The sequence below is a fragment of the Manis pentadactyla genome, chromosome 1 (genome assembly GCF_030020395.1).
Source record: "Manis pentadactyla isolate mManPen7 chromosome 1, mManPen7.hap1, whole genome shotgun sequence".
Taxonomy (NCBI): Eukaryota; Metazoa; Chordata; class Mammalia; order Pholidota; family Manidae; genus Manis; species Manis pentadactyla.
Genome location: NC_080019.1, coordinates 119613281 through 119630369, shown reverse-complemented (window position 1 = coordinate 119630369; position 17089 = coordinate 119613281).

Here is a 17089-nt window from a genome sequence, read left to right as displayed (position 1 = left end):
CAGACAATCTAGCCTAAACCTCTATCTTGAGTGCTAGGCTATTATATCCCTTTCAATTAGATGTTCGCTGGGGAGCTCAAACTCAACACTGACAACCCTGAATTTATCCCCTTTCTCTCCAAATGTGCCCTTTGGACAATGCATTTTATGGTTGTAAATGGTAAATTGCTCCACCCAATTGCTCATGTCAGAAACTTGGTAGTTTTTCTGATTCCTTCCTCTCACTTATCCTTCACATCAAGAGTGTTAGAGGATGTTATTGATCCTACTCTAAAAATATGCATCAGAACCACACACATTGCCATCCTCACTGCCAACACCAACTCTGTAATAGTTTCTGAGCTGATCTCCATGCCAATCCACCCCAGTCACATAGTAGGTCTGTGATCTTGCCCATGTTTCTTAATTTCACAGTACCTTGGTTTCCTCACCTCTGAGACTGAGTTTAACCTCTTAAGGTTATTGTGGTAGATTAAATAGAATTCTCCCAAAATTCATGCCAACCCAGAATGTCAGAATGTGATCATTGGAAAATAGAGCTTTTTAGATGTAGTGAAGTTAAAATGAGGTCACACTGGATTAGGGTGGGCCCTAATCCAATGACTGGTGTTCTTAAAAAAGAGGGGGATTTGTACACAGAGGAGACAGAGGAAGAAGATATGAAGCACAAGAGAGAATTCCGACATAAAGACAAAGGCAGAGTTTGGAGCGATGAGCCTATAGGTCAAAGAACACCAAGGATTGTCGGTGATGAACAGAGGCTGAAAGGCCTCTCCTCTAGAGCCTGCAGAGAGAGCATGACCTTGTCAACATTCTGATTTCATACTTCTGGCCTCTGAAACTGTGAGAGAATAAATTTCTGTTATTCTAAGCCACTCATTTGTGTCCATTTGTTACAACAGACCTAGAAACTAATACAGTTGTGAGGATTAAGTAGGATAACATATGTTGAAACTTGCAGTTGTGCCTATAGTAAGCAAACCACAAAAGTTAGCTATTATTTATTTTTATTATTACAAATCCAGATTGAAATTCTTAAAATGTAAATGTGATCAAGGCCCATCCCTACTTAACTTTTTAGAGGCTTTCTATAACCTTTAAGATAGAGCTTAAAACCTTAAAATAACTCAAAATGTCCTGAACAATCTAACCTTGTACCCACCCTAGTATACTTTTTCTTCTTCATTTTCTCTTCTCCAGCTGTACAGACATTTCGAATGTTTGTTCTTCCTCAATGTTAGGTATTTGAACATGCTATTCCCTCTGTCTAGTGCATTCCTTTTTTTCTTTTCCCAGACACTCTCCTCCTTTAGATCCCTGTGTAAAGTCTTTAAGGGAGGCTTTCTTTATTAGGAGAGAGCCCTCGGTCTTGCATCTCTTTGTTCTCTCTATTTCTATCATTGGCTACCTTCACTGTACTTTTGAATGTTCATTTGTATTCCTTGTTACATTATAAGCTCCAAAGGACTTACATAAGGACTGGTCATAATTGTCCTGTTCTTTGTGCTTAACCAACACCTGACACATTCTCATTACTAGCTCAATAAATAAAATTTGCATACAGAAATGAATGGAATTATATAAATACAATGTCACAAATATAATAATAAATACACAACCATGACCCATAAAGAGATGAAAAGGCTCTCAGATCACCAAACTAAGGGTCATAGAATTTTATGAATAGGAAAGTTGCTAAAGTGTATTTATATACCCCTTACTGTATTTCACAAATGTATAAGCAGAAGCCCAGTGAGGTAAAGCATTTGCCCAAAGCTGAATAGCCATCAAGGGCAAGACTGGAATGTGAATTACTTTTCCTTTCCAGAGGTTTTCCATAGATAGCATTATGCTGCTTCCACTAACGAGAAATGGGGACAGAACCCTCAAAAAATAAATGAATGATAAATAACCCAACTAAAGAAATGGACCCAGGGAAAACATTAGACTTGTTTACAGAGGACAGAAATAATGGTGATGAGATGAGTGTGTTGAAATGACTCCAGGATTGCCAAATAGGGTGATTCAAAAATGATAGGAAGTAACTCAAATTCCTTAAGTGCAGTGAGGGAATGTGTAATTAAGGGAGGAGAAATTAAATTCCTTAAGTGCAGCAAGTGTGTGATCTGGGTGGGAGAAGAGAAATTCCCCAAATTGAGATACAGCACAGAAGGAACAGAGAATTTATGAAAGACCTGGCATCTAGCAGTATCCATCCACGCCAAAATTCTGTGGCCTGCCTGCCCCTAAAAGCTCTCACCAGCTACCTATCTCCCTATTTGCCACCAGAGCTAGAAGACACCAAGAACCAGGAAATAAGAGTGTTTAACACAGATAACATATCAGTGCTGTGCTTGTTGCTGGGCAGGGAGGGGTGTCTTTAGTTGAATACTCATACCCCCTAAATCCATGAATGCCAGTGTCAACACTGGTGTTAGGTTAACTTTTCTCTGTCCCACAATAATGCTTGTTTTTCTTATATTGTTTCTTGAGTAAAAGCCCATTCTTCCTACTCCTTCTACTTGTACTTCTGGGTAAATAGAATTTTATCCACTCAATCAACCCGTGTGGAAAAGTCACAATCACATGACCCTCCTCTGCCAATATCCAATCAATCCCTAAATCCCAACCAAATTTCTAGCATGGACAACAAGATCTTACATAGCATGGCCTCAGCTAAATTGTACAACCCTCTCCCCAGACATTTATCCTCAGATTCCCTCTATAGCAGCCATACTGTTCGCCAAAAATCTTTAGCTATTATTTTACATTTTCACACTTTTGCTTGTTTTTCATTTCTGGAGGTCCAAAGATAGCTTAGTCATTTAATTTAGAATGTTTTGCCAAAGTAAAAACTCAGACTAAAATTTTATATGCATATACAACTTTAATATATTTTAATATATAGCATATATATTATGTAATAAAGCATACAGCATGTATAATTATGAAGTCTATAAGCATAACATATACATTATTCATTACTCCACTGTAACTATATGAAAATTTAGTTAGTAATTACATGTGTATTAAACCCATCAAATGCTAATGATTGTTTAAAATAATATTTAATAGCACTTTCTTTGTTCTTTTAATGGCAGTAGTGAATGTGATTAAAATAATTAAATACAGCTCTTGGGAGATGAATGTCTAAAAACCTGTATATGGCTTTTTAGGGAATGTTAAGAAGTTACTCAGAGATGTTTGGGTGATGGAGCAAGTTCTTTGAAGACATGATTTTAGTTACAGAAATTATGCAGTTCTGTACTTTATAACCTTAGAGTGATGGATATTCCTTACTATGTGTTTTCAGTCATTTACTCTACCATAACATTTATTTTGTTTTGCCCTTTATAATAATTATCAAAATACAGATGATTCTCCAATAAGGCCACAAAGTCCTAGAGGGTAAGAGTAAATTTATTTGATCTGTAGGAACACAGCATTATTTAATGAATTCATAAGACAATACATGTGGTTTTAGGTTTGTCAGGAGGTTAGGACATTTTAATCCTTAAACCAATTTTACCACCTATCTCTCACATTTACTCCCAACATTATAACTCCATTGATACTGAAGTTTAAACTTTTTCAATTATTTTCTGGATTATACAATAGCCTATTAGACTGTCTTTTTGCAACTAGACTTGCCTTTCCTACAATCTTTCCTCTACATTGCTGCCAGATTAATCTTTATAATGTAAATCTGATCAGGTCACTTCCTGTTTGTCCCTACTTTATTAGTCAGGATTGTGATAGGAAAGCAATGTCACACAAACATGGGGGAATTCAGAGAAGTTAAATGAAGGGAGCGAGATTAAAGGAATAGTAACTCCTCAGACTGTCAACAGAAGAAAACAACCACCACAAGGCACCCTAAAAGGGAGCGGAGAGGCCCTTTGCCAAAGCCCAGCAGGAGGCTGCAGCTTCAGGAAATGACCACCAGAGGAGACAGTGGTCCTCAGTACAGGACCCAGGGATTTAGATTACCACACCGTGTTGATTTACATCTAGTAACCTAAAGGCAGACCCTAAGATAGGTAGTCTTATGCAAGTGATTTATGAGGGAGTACTCAACTGGGGAGTACTGTAAGGAAGTAAGGAGAGCCAGAAAAGGCAAAGGATGCAGTTAGGCAAACAAGATTTCAGGACAGGTTTAGGTTCTGTCTTATCCCATAGGACACTCTAGAGCATAGATTGTAGCCAAAGTGTTTCCTCAAAGAAAAGAGGGCTGCACAGCAGACAAGGGCATTAATCAGTCATTAGCTCTGGGCTGACCCCTGGGGAAAGAGACAAGTTTAACTTCCCAGAAAGGTCTGTGTGTGGCAGCTTCAATCAGCCTTGGGCAATTCTCCAGAGAAATAGGCCATCTTGAGCAGTTAACAGCCAAGACCTGCAGGATGATGCATCAGCCAATAAAAGGGATCTGGAAAGGTCCCAGTAGCTTCTGCCACCATCAACCACTTGTACTTCTCAGATCCATTTACTTCTCACAATAAGCTCTTCCCAACTGTTCTCAGTTTTTCAGAATTTGGGATGGTCTCAATTTCTGGGAAAGCTTGGAAGAGGAGCAGGATGAATTATAGCCTTCTTGGTTGTTACTGGTTTCAAATTTGTAAGTGATACTCATCATCTCCTTCTCCTAACCTTGTAAATTTCTCTTATTCTGTCTTAGAGTTTTAGGTAGCTGGTTTGGTAAGATGACTCAGACTCTCATCCTTGACAGGTTTGATACCCTGGTTACCATCCCTTACCAGCAATGACCGCTGTACTTGTTCACTTACAATTAAAGTTAGGCATGGAAGCACCGAGATACACCCCATAGTTCACCTGAGTACCCATACATAATCCTCCATGGCCCTATTAAGTAGCAGCAACCCTACCTCCTTAGGTTACTAGGTTAAAATACCTCAGTGTGTATTAACATACCCAAGTGTGTACCATTGTACCTGTATGGTAACTCCTTTTTTGCTTACTGGCCTATTTGAAGAACTCTATTGATCAGGTATCATCTATGGCTTAAGTTTAGTGGGACTTTTGCTATGGCTCTGAAGCATCCTTCCTCTGAGAAATAGGACCTCTAGACACACAGGGTCTGAAGTTGAGAAGACAGGAAACACAAATTCTCCCAGATGGGCCGTGAGTGATGGTGTAATAAGGTGATGCCTTCCTCCACCTTTTGATTTCTGAGCTCAGGTATTTTACCTACTCAGGACACAGTACCATATAATAGTCGTTGGCTTAAAATAAATCTGTTTTCCAAAGGATTGTGTCCCTATTACAGGATATCATCTCCAAGCTGGTACTACATAGCTCCAAGCAGTTGTGCCTTAAAATAGGCATGTCCACGCTCTATCAGATCAGCAGCCTCCAAGTAACTCAATATGTAATAGTATCAGAGGATTCCTTTTCCATACTCCCACCACCACACTTCTTTTGCAAGAAAAGGAGTCTTTTGGTCTGAGGTGGTATTATGTGAGATCCCATCCAATAGATCCCTCTGTGAGCCCTTGCATTTGATACTGACTGACAAACTGCTGGTAGGAAAAGGTAAACACATACTTGGAATATGTGTCCAGGACAAATTATTGCCCTTGTCAGAATGAGAGGGGCCCAGTGCTATCACCCTGCCATCAGGTGCCTGGTTGGTTTCCTCAAAAGGTGGCGTCATGCATATCAGGGGTACAGTATTAGAATTTGGTTCTGGATAGGTTGGACATTTAGCTGTGTTATTAGCTAGATCAGTTTTGGTGAAAGGAAGCCCACGCTATTTGGTCAGTAGATAGTCTCCATCTCTGTTACCATGGCTACTTCATTCCTGAGTCCCTTGAGCAAGCACAGATGTTGGTTTTTAATCTATTGAACCAGTTGCCCTTTACACCTGGTTGCTTTGGGTTTCTTTGACAGTGGATGGTCTCTGATGGTCGTTACATCATGTAATGGTAAATTCCTCCTATTTTGTGCCTATTCCCATATGTCCATCCACATTTTCCCTCCCTGGACTTCCTCAGTCCTAATCTTCCATTTCATTCCTTACATGCCTCTGAACAATGAGCCAAGCCATTCACCACTACCCATGCATTTGTGTATATCTTTGTTTTGAGCCACTAGTCTCTCAACAAAATTGGATGCTAAGTAATACTGACCAAAGCCCTGTCCCTGCTGTTGGGGTTTCTCACCTCTGCTGCCTTTCAAGGCTGCTCCTAAGTGGGGCTGCATTGTAACTGACTTTTGGCCCACACTCAAATAACAAGCTGAACTATCCATTTATCTCTTTACTAAGGTGGTCATAAGGAATCACCCATGAGGCCACAGCTGTGAGCTGCATAAGTGGTGTTTGTTGAGATCGTGCTGGGTGATATGCAAATCCATGATACTTGTTTGTCCAGCTTACCTATGGCCTTTGGATCTACTTAAGGCTGTTCTGAGATACAACCCTTTCATTTTATAAATTATTACTGCTGAAGCTGCTAAAACAAGCAGTTATAGTGTCATGGTTATTTGATGTCCCTTAGTCACATATTTACACTCTCTGTGATCCTAACTACCAAGGGGAAATTGGACTACTACTCCACAGTGGAGGTAACAAGGAGAATGTCTAGAGATCTTTTAGGGCATTTCTTAGTATTACCATGCCCTGTGATTAAGATCAGTGGAAAATTACAGCAACTGAATCCAAGTAGGACTACTAATAGTCCAGGTGCTACAGGAGTGAGGGTTTAGGTTATTCTGCTAGGTAAAGAACCATTACCAGCAGAGGTACTTGCTGAAAGCAAAGAGACTACAGAAACGGTAGTAGAAGAAAGTTGTTACAAATACCACTTATGACCATATGACCAGTGCCAAAACAAGTGTGGGTAAAATTGTAATATTTCCAGGATCTTTTGCCTGGCTTTGGTTCATCTACATATCAATAGGTGTTTCCAAGGGGTGGAGAGATTTGTCCAGTTGCATATCAGTAGGTAATTACAAGGGCATGCAAGGGTTTATCTGGACCAGAGAGGTGGGTGGAGCTCTCGGCTGCTGTAGCCTGGTCAAGAGAGGGATGGGACTACCGCTTGTAATAAATGAAAGGGTTTCTTAACTTTATTTCTCCCTTTGACTGATTTCAGTTTTAGAGGTATTTTGACTCTGGATTTTCCCCCCAGAGTTACAATAAGAACTGTAATTGACATGAGTATTTCCTCCTAGTTTTGTTATGAATAAGTTTATGTGTATATATACATATGTTAAGCAATTATCCTTGTTTTCTTTCCTCTCATATTACCTTATTATATAACATAAGATTTATTTGCTTTATATCTGTATTTAAGTATTGTTAATTTTATGTTACAGCATTTCAGTTATGGGACATAAAGGGAAGAGTATCACTTAAGGGCCTTACATCCTCTTTTGGAGAAGGGATTAGTGCACTTTCAGTTGTATCGTGTAAGGTGGAACTATGACCTTGTTATTGTCTTTATTTGGAGATTAAGTATGGTTAAAGAAGATGCACATAGATGCCAAGTTGACAGGAGATGGACTTGTGATGGTTAATTTTATGTGTCAAGTTGACTGGGCTAAGAGATACCCAGATATCCAGTAAAGCATTATTTATTTGTGAGAGTTTATTTGGAAGAAATTAAAATTTGAATCAGTAAACCGAGGAAAGAAGATGTCTCTCAACAGTGCAGGTGAGCATCATCCTATACCCCGAGGGCCTAAATAGAACAAAAAGGCAAAGGAAGGGTGAATTTGCTCTCTGCCTGAGCCAGAGCACCCATTTTCTCCTGCTCTCAGACATTGGTGCTCTTGGTTCTATGGCCTTGAGACTTGGACTGAATTAAACCACTGGCTTCCTTAGGTCTCCAGCTTGCAGATGGTAGTTCATGGGGCTTCTCAGCCCCAATAATCATGTGATTACTTTTTATCATTATAAAAAATCATTGTAAACTCCTATTAACATATATATGTTAAGAACACACATATACATATAATTTTTTATTATTTATAAAATATAAATATATTTTATATATTATTGGTTCTGTTTCTCCAGAGAAGACTGACTAATATGTCATGCTTGGAAGCACTCCAGCAGTTGCATTTTGAATGATGTTCTCTGCTGAAGATGGCATGATCTTGCTCCAGAATCTCAGTTGCCTGCTAGGAAACTCTTCTCTTGGGGCTTGTCATAGACTCTACACACATCCTTTATCTCCTGCAGATAACTCTTGCCCCACAGTAGGCTCATCTAGGTCATGTGATCCCAGTGGTAGGCCTATTTGTACCATAGCCTGCATGTGCCCTTTCTCACTCAAGGCTCCCCTGAAAACTGGCAGCTTTCCACATCACTTGCTAAAGGATTCAGTGTGGTGTGCCCGAGTGTGGTATTTGCTGTATTTTTGTTCTCTTTTTGATATGATGCACAAGGTATAATAATTTCCCTTTTTCCTTGGAGGGGATGTCCCAGTGTACTCTAGGCCACTAGAGCTGAATCCTGAAAAGTGTCACAGATGTGACAAGCTACTGAATCTTTGCATAGCTTATGTCTACCTGTCCTTGAAGCACATGTGTCTTGTCATGGCATCCAAAGTCCTACCTAGGCTGTGAATTCAGCCTTCTCTAAAGTTCTTCTATTCTCATAATTAAGTCCTGTGCGTGTTCACCAGCTCAGTATGTCCTCTAGCTGCAGATGATAAGCGACTCTTTAAAAACTACTAAGGAGGGCCTCTGACTGTTACACTTAATTTTGAATAAATAGAAAGATGATTAATCATTTTTCTTTCCTGAATGCACCAGCAAGCAATCACCAATAGCCACACAATTCCACATTCCATCATTTTATTTTCCCTGTTCTCACAAATGCCAGAGAAGCTGTCAGAGCTAATGTATCACCACCATCTTGGCAACTGCACTGCTACAACACCCAAAGGACTGTCTACACTCCACTCATCCCTGGGGACAAGGTCTTTGCTGCCACCCAGCTGGTACATGATCAAACTCCAGAATTATATATTTAGATTTCGCTTTGCAGGACCACTTCTGGTACCAAATATCTTAATTTGGGTTCCCTAGAAGCCAAGTCTGAGGCAGAGAATCTTATGCAAGTAATTTATTCAGGGAATGTCTCAGGATAAAGCTTTAAAGGGGTGAGGGGAGGAGAATAGGGCAAGGGAAGGAGCTAACAAAGATGTGGCTTCAGGAGAAATCCATCCTCAGCTGAACACACAAAGAGCTCTGACATCTCAGTTGTTTACAGAAGTTGTGTGACCAGATCCCAGGGTACTCAAGTATTATATCCTTGCAGTGGTCAACCACTGATGACTGGCTACTGCTAAAGTAGAGGATTGAAAAACTTTTAGGCATCTAGTGGTAAGGCAGCCCCCATGAGCCAAGGGCTCTCTTCATTGCTGCTAAAATTTAAGTTGTTAGCAGACAGCACCTGCAGCAGGTAGGAGATACAAATACCATTCTGAAGAAGAGGAGATGGGATACCAATAGTATCTGTCACCCCAATTTCACTCCTCTCCAACTCTGATTTCCTGAAGGTGTTTCTCTTTTATCAAAGCTAGAGGGCAAGAGAGACAAAGGATAAAACTGTAAAGATTCATCTCTTGGGCTACAGAGCAGGGTGGAGATGATTTTAGGACGGATGTAGAGGAGCACAGAGAAAAGGTCTGGTGCTTCTACCTAAAACCATGCAGGACTTTGACATAAGCCAACAGATAAAGCCCATCGTCCTCCGCAGGGAGGGCTCCGCACAGTCTCTTTTCCTTGCCTACCTTGAGGCTTCATCCCTATGGTTCCTACCTGATATAGCATATGTTCTGGCCAAAATTTCTCCAGCTTCCATCTCTGAAATACTTTTCTTCTTGCCTGATATTCCCCTCCCCAGTCTTAGTACAGCCACCTGCCCCCCTGCCACAACTTCCCCTACTGTGCCAAACACACACACACGCAGTTTGTTCCTAACAATCACTCAGTACCCTAGTTCTTTACAAATCCATTTCTCAAATAGATTTTAAATTACTTGACAAGTAATGTTTTTTTGAAAAGGATGCCTTTGTTTTTGCACTGCAGTGGCACAGAGCAGCAATGAGTGAATGAATGGAGGAAATGATTCTTTCATATCTTTCAAGATTCAGTTTTAAGTAACATCTTTTCCCTGCCAGCTCTAACCTCTCCTTCCTGTCTCACATTTTAAATGCCCCTCCACTCTGTTTCTATAACCCTTTGTCAATTGTTCATAGAATTGACCATACAGCATTACAAAGTGGTTTGGTCAGGTGTCTGCCACCTGCACTAGAATATGAGTCTTTCATCATTATATTCCTGTGTCTGGCAGATAATAGGTCCTTGAAGAATATGAAAATGAATACATGATTGAAGAGTGAATGAGAGTAACAGACAATGAGAAACTATATAACCTCCAGGAGAAGGAGCATATTTTTCGTTTTCAGAATCAGAAGAAGAATTGCAAATTATAATGGGATTTTAGTGTGGCATGTTCAGTTGTCTGTATAACATTTGACAGAATATCAGAGACAGACAGATGACAGATTATATAGAAAGAGATCTAGATCTAGATAGATAGATATAGACATAAGCATAGTAGTTTTTCTAATTAATTTCAATTCCAATAAGGGAAAATTTTCACTTGATAGTATATGTTATTTTATCTGTAGTTTTTAAATAAGGATACATTTAAGTTAGAGTGTTGTAAGGTTCTCAGAACTGTTAATTTGTTAGTATGTTTACAGTATCATTGGCCCAGATTTCTAAGAATCCGATTGATCTCTAGAATAACACACTTTAGACAAAAGAGTTTTAAAACACCTGTAAGCAGTGTGGCTCTCCAAAGTTCTTAAACTGAAGATTAATTTAATTCAAACAGCTGCTTCTTGCAGAATTTTATGGGAAAAAAACTCTTTTATCTCATTCTTTGGAATGATCTTTCAGTGAATTACCACATATTAATGCTGACAGCACAGACAGTCTCAGTTGTTTATGAACTTTGTTGAGTGCAAAGGTTTATTTGCAAGGACATTTTGACAAAATTGTAGCTCTAATGGCAATAACATTCATCTCTTTTTCTAAACACCTGATTAAAATAAACTAAGGAGGTGAAAACATGTTTAAACATGTTTCAGACTAATAATGTCAGCCTCCCCCAACTGTAAATGTAAGTGTTTTCTTGGTGTTCCTCCTCCTAATCTTGGTCCTTAATAAAGTGAAGTATATGCAATAAGAACTCCCAGTGTGACTATTTTTACCCAATTTCTTTACCTCTTCAGTCATAATTTATCTTTTCAGCAACAAAAATAAAAACACACTTGTTCTCCTATCTCTGATTAATGTGTCCAGTAGTTCTGTACCAACACTCTTGTTTTATTTTGAAACAAGTTATATGGAGCAATTCTGCACTGATTGATATTGTGCTCTTTTACAATCTTATCTTTTCTCTACCTCAATTCATAAAGGAACATGTTAAGCATTGGAGGGGACCTCAGTTAGTTTTATCTGGTCTCCTTCTTCTATCTACAGGAAAAACTTAAATCCAGAGAAATTTCATAGGTCAGTAGGGGTGCTAGGAAGAGAACCCCCATTTTTCTGATTAATATTTCCTGAGTCTCTTTCATTTATCCCACACTACTTCTTAAGGTGCTATTAATTTCCCTATTCGCTCATTCATTCATGAGTTCATATGTGGAGTCTCTTAGTATCTTAGACTTTAGTGTCTTGTGCATATAATATTTATTAATATCTTAATTTTCTTGTAACTCTGTTACTTAGTTAAAACTTTTCATTAGATGTAATCAGAATTTTTGTTAACTCAGAAACATATGAATAATTATTTGTTATATAGAGCCTCTGTCTTTAAGGAAAATCACTGTACTTTATAAAACATTAACTCATCAAGTTAGGTAGAATAAAATAGCCCCTCCCAAAGTTGGCTGTGCCTTAATTTCCCCAAACTGGAAATATGGCACCTTACATGACAAAGGGGGAATTCAGACAGCAGGTGGACATAAGGTTACTAATCATTAACTGACCTTGAGATGTGGAGATTATCTTGAATTATCTTGGTGGGACTAATGTTATCCAAGGGTCCTTTTAAGTAGAAGAAGGAGGTGAAAAAGAAAGAAGTAGAGTTGGCAGCAAGAAAAGGACTTACATCAAAGTTGCTGAAAATGAAGGAAAAGACCTGAGAGCCAAAGAATGCAGGTGGCCTTTAGAATCTGTAAAGGAACAGAGCATCCAGAAGGGTATGAAGCCCTGCTGACTACTTAATTTTAGCCCAGTAAGACCCATTTCAGGCTTCTGAATTTCTGGTCTTACAGAACTGTAAGATAAATTTGTTTTAAGGCACTAAGTTAGTGGTAGTTGTTACAGCATCCGTAGAAAACTAATACACCTGTTTTTAGAGGGATATGAAAAGGCAATTTCAGATGTAGAACCTGTGTATTTGGTCAAATCAAATTGTAGAACTGGGGCCAGAACACTCTAGAAGGATGCTAAACAATAGAAGAATCAGAGATGGCGGAATGTTCTACATCTGTGTTGTCTAGTCTGTATCCATTCACTATATTGAGCTCTGGACATGTGGCAAGTACAACAGAGAAACTGAGTTTTTATTTTAATTTTAGTTAATTAAAACTTAAGTAGCTACATGTGACTAGTGGTTACCAAACTAGACAGCACAGTTAGTATTTGGATTATAATTAAATGCCTCTCCACCATATCCTACCAGAGGATTGAAAGGAAATTCTCACAACATAATCATGTAACAAATCAGAAGCAAGCCTTTGCCTGTTCTAAATACTGAAGTTGTGTTTTGTAAACTATGCACTCAGTAAATATCTAATGAAGCTTGTGGGAATGTGGTGGTAGCCAAAATTAACATTAAGAAGGGGAGATAATCAACTTTTTGCAGCCAAATTCCAGTTGGTTTGGCTTCTGCAGCAGTAAGGTAAGGGTCATTCAACCAGCAAATGGCTTGCATTCAGTGGCCCTGACCCCACATGGTGACATATTCCAGGACAGAGTAACAGAAAATCAGTTCCAAATTCATTCCTAACTGTGGGACTGTTGCAATGTCTCATTCTTTGTCTTCTTCCTATTTCTCATGCTCACTCTCTGATTCTGGTTCTAGTTAGTTTAACCTCTACTTGTTCGATGTTCATAGAATAAGTTGTCTTTTCTAAGCCTTTCTCAGGTAGGGGGAAAAATGGGATGGGGAGAGAGCCAAAACAATGGCAGATTTTATTTTAAGAGTTCAGTTTTTTGAAGTTAAAAATACATGCACACATGCCTTTGGAGAATTAATTTCAGTTAGTTTGATTATTCTATTATGGGTTACAGGATTTTAATTATTTACTTAGATTTTATTTTATGGCACAAAAAGGCAACTTCTTCCATTCCAAAAATCTCTCATCTCCATTCCATTCTCCACCCTCACTGTTACAAAATGGTTAGATTCCCCATTTTCTTCCTCCTACATCAAATAGTATAAGATAGAAGACTTACTGAGCAGTTAATATGTGCCAGGCACCTTTCTAAATGTGTTTTATGTAATGATTGTCTCCTTATCACCACCCAGTGATAGTAGTAATACTAGTATCCTTATTTGCAGATGAAGAAATGAGGCATCCAAAGGATAATGAGTAACTTGCCTAATGTTACACAGCTCACAGGCAGGAATGCCAGGATTGGGTGCAGGAAATCTGAAACGACAACCCCCGTGCTTAGCCATTTCTGCCGTATTGGCTTTGCCAGCTTCATTATGACACACAGACAGTGAGCATCAGTTAGAAGATGAACCATCATTAATTTGTTAGTATTATAAACTAATGTGGTCAGTCTAATAACTTAATACTTGGTTAGTTTATTCCTTAGAGACAACATTTGGAATGAGATAATACTTTTTTGGTAAAAGAGAGGAAATTCAAGTTTACATTCCTAAAAATCTCAGGCAGAGGACTTAGAATTGTGAGCAGACATTTAGGACTCAATAAATATCAGCTATTATATTCTAAAATTTAAAAAAAGTATTTATAGCTAGTGCACCTTGAATTCTACATAGTCTTGCATTTGGGTATGTCTGTGATTAAGTGAAGGGGAAAGGCTGTCCTACAATATTTCAAGAGTCCCTTGAATTGGCAGTTAAGTGGTCTCCAGCCTACCAACAGTCTAATCCCACTGTACCTTTCAACTGGTTGTTCCCATTTTTCTCTCAGTTTGGATCCTCCAGACCTGGTCTGGAAAACCTTTGCATGTCTTCTTATTGTCCTCAGGAAAGAAAAAAAAAACCAAATAACCACAGATAAAGCTAATCATTCACATCTACATATTACCTGGGAAGAATCTCTAATACCCATTTGTCCTTACCAATGCTCCCTGTCCCAAGTCTTATTACTCCCCCACATACTACAGCAGTATTTCCTTTTAGGGACTACACTCATGAATAATATAATTGTCCTTGAAAATCTCTTGGGAAGAAGTCACACTAAAGACTGGCATGCTGTGTGAATCCAAAAGGTCCAGCTTCTTGTCCATCTTTGAAATGGTTACAGCACAGAGGGAATCAACACCCTGTTCTCCATCCACTGCTCTCTTCAGGGACATACTTAATCTGTCCTGTGTTGGTACACAAAGCTGCCCCGTATTCTCAAAATTATTATCACTCTTGGCTCAGCATAAACATTTAAAATTATGTAAAAGACTGCAAGATTTATCCCTAGCCATCTTTTCTCTCTAACTCCAGTGCTGCTGCCTTTGGCATTGTTCCACTCTCTCACCAAACTGCTCCTACACTATTTCCAGTCTTTTCAGTAACTGACTTCTATCTCTGCCTCCTTCAGCTGAGAAAAATCTTCTAAAACACAAATCTGCTCAGGCCCTGCTTAAAACTCTGTGATTGCTTCCAGTGCATTTTAAAGTCCACACAACTTGGATGACACCCAAGTCTTGTTAATCAGATGCTTACTACATGCACTTCCTATGTGTGCATTGGCTCCAAAAGTCTACAGGATCAAGAGAAGTAACATAAACAAATGAAGTAGAAATAATAGGCACTGTGGAGAAATGGCAGACCGGAGAGCCCCTCTAGAGCTGCACAGTCTTGCCATCTCTTTTTTATCAGAATGTAGAGTATTTTTTTAGGAGAAATCTTTCCATTTCTCAAAGTTAAAGTCAATTTATTTTTCAAAAAATTACTAGTCAGTTCAAAAATATGCATATTTAGGCTAAATTTGAGACACAGCTCACCAGTTTGTTAGTCTGTGCTATATTATGGTATAAACTATTTACTTTGACAAAAATGGTCTCTCCCTTAGGTAGCTTATTTCAAATATTTAGTTCAAATATTTAGCTAAACATGATGAAATCACAGCCTGCCTACCACCCTCTCCTCTATGGCCATGGGACACTCGCTCATGTTCTTAGAGGACAAGTATCATTAACCACTTTCCATGTTCTGGGCTCAGGGTTCAGCATTTTATAGGCACTGCCTCAATTATGTTTACTTCTCACAATACTGTGAGTTACATGCATATATTTATTTTACAGATGGGAAAAAGAGACACAGAGAAATTAAGTAACTTGTCTGACACCATGTGTTATGCAGGGATATCTCTCATTGGTCTTTCTCTGGAGAACTTTGACTAATAAAGTTAATGTTACATGGAGATTAAAAGTAAAATATCATTAGTAATTTGAACTTAAATTTTTGGTGATTAAATTAGTGGAGTGTTTTGAGTATCTCTAATTATTGAAAGGAAATCTTTCCCCAAATAAAATAGAAGCAAAAGGATACAATAAGGTAACAGGTCCTCACCACTTGCTTTGAAGTAAATTTTCATAGTTCGAAAAGTAGATTTTATGGCTGAAATTCCACCTTTTGTCCCCCTTCTTTCCTGAAGAGATAGATGTGCTAGGCTGGGAGCAGAGGGGAGGGCCTCAGGGGGAGCTATCTATCCATGTGATAACAAGGCAGAGACTTAATACAAATCTTAAACCAAGGATGTGACCCTCTAGTCCTCTTTAAAAGCCACACTGATCTGCAGGGAGAGTCATCTCCATCCTCCTCTACTCTAGGTCACTCCTCAGAAAGAGCCCTTCAGCCTTTAGTCCTGGTCATGGAAACAACACAGGATTTAGAAGAGAAAGCTGTCCAAGGCCAGGAGAAGAGGCCTAATACCTTATCTAAAGCCCCCAGCCCTCTCCTTGCTACCTTTTTGATTTATGAACACAAAATCACATCTGCCTGCTAGAAACCCTGCATATCCTGTCACCCTGATTTAACTATTACATTAAGTGGGAGTCTAATAGAATCAAGGCAAGAAAGAGTTTTCTGAACAAATGGGAGATTCATTGTAAATGGCAGGGTTAGCAAATTAAATATCTGATCTGCTGGAAATAATAACTACCATTTCATGTGGTTGCTATATGCTAACTACCATTCTAAGTAATGTACATGTATTAACTTAATGATCACAAGATAGAGTTTATTCATTTGAAAGAGCAAAAATCTAAGGCACAAGCATATTGCGCAAATTTTCCAAGTTATTCTTCTAGCAAGTGAAGTAACTAAGGTTTAGAAAGTTTCTGCTTTTCACTACTTACATCTCGTTCCCCTCTCAAAAACTCCAAGGAGATTCGATGGACTGTGTAAGTAGTGAAGACAGGCACAACGGTTTTCAATATCGGTGACTTCCATGTTCTAATGCTAACATTCATATTAAATTTTCACATTTGATCCCTCTTTCAAGTGCCAAATAATGAAAGGACACAGCAAATTGCTAATAAATGTGTGTGCTTAGAAATTCCATTCTACTTTTGCCCCCTGAGTACCCCTGAGAAGCCAATGTTAACATGCACTGTCACTAAACCAAAATATATAGATCCTAGGAGCTTTCTTGCTCCCATCATTAACCATTTTGGAGAACTTGTCAGGCTGCCTCCTGGAATGGTGTCTTTTTGCCCACACTCCCTTCCATCACCCTCAGTCTCACCTCTACTTTCATCTCCCGGGGCATCTCTTGGACTTGCTATTCCTGGCTCTCAGGATCACGGCTGAGGCAAGGCAGCACCTGCACATGCACATGGAGTA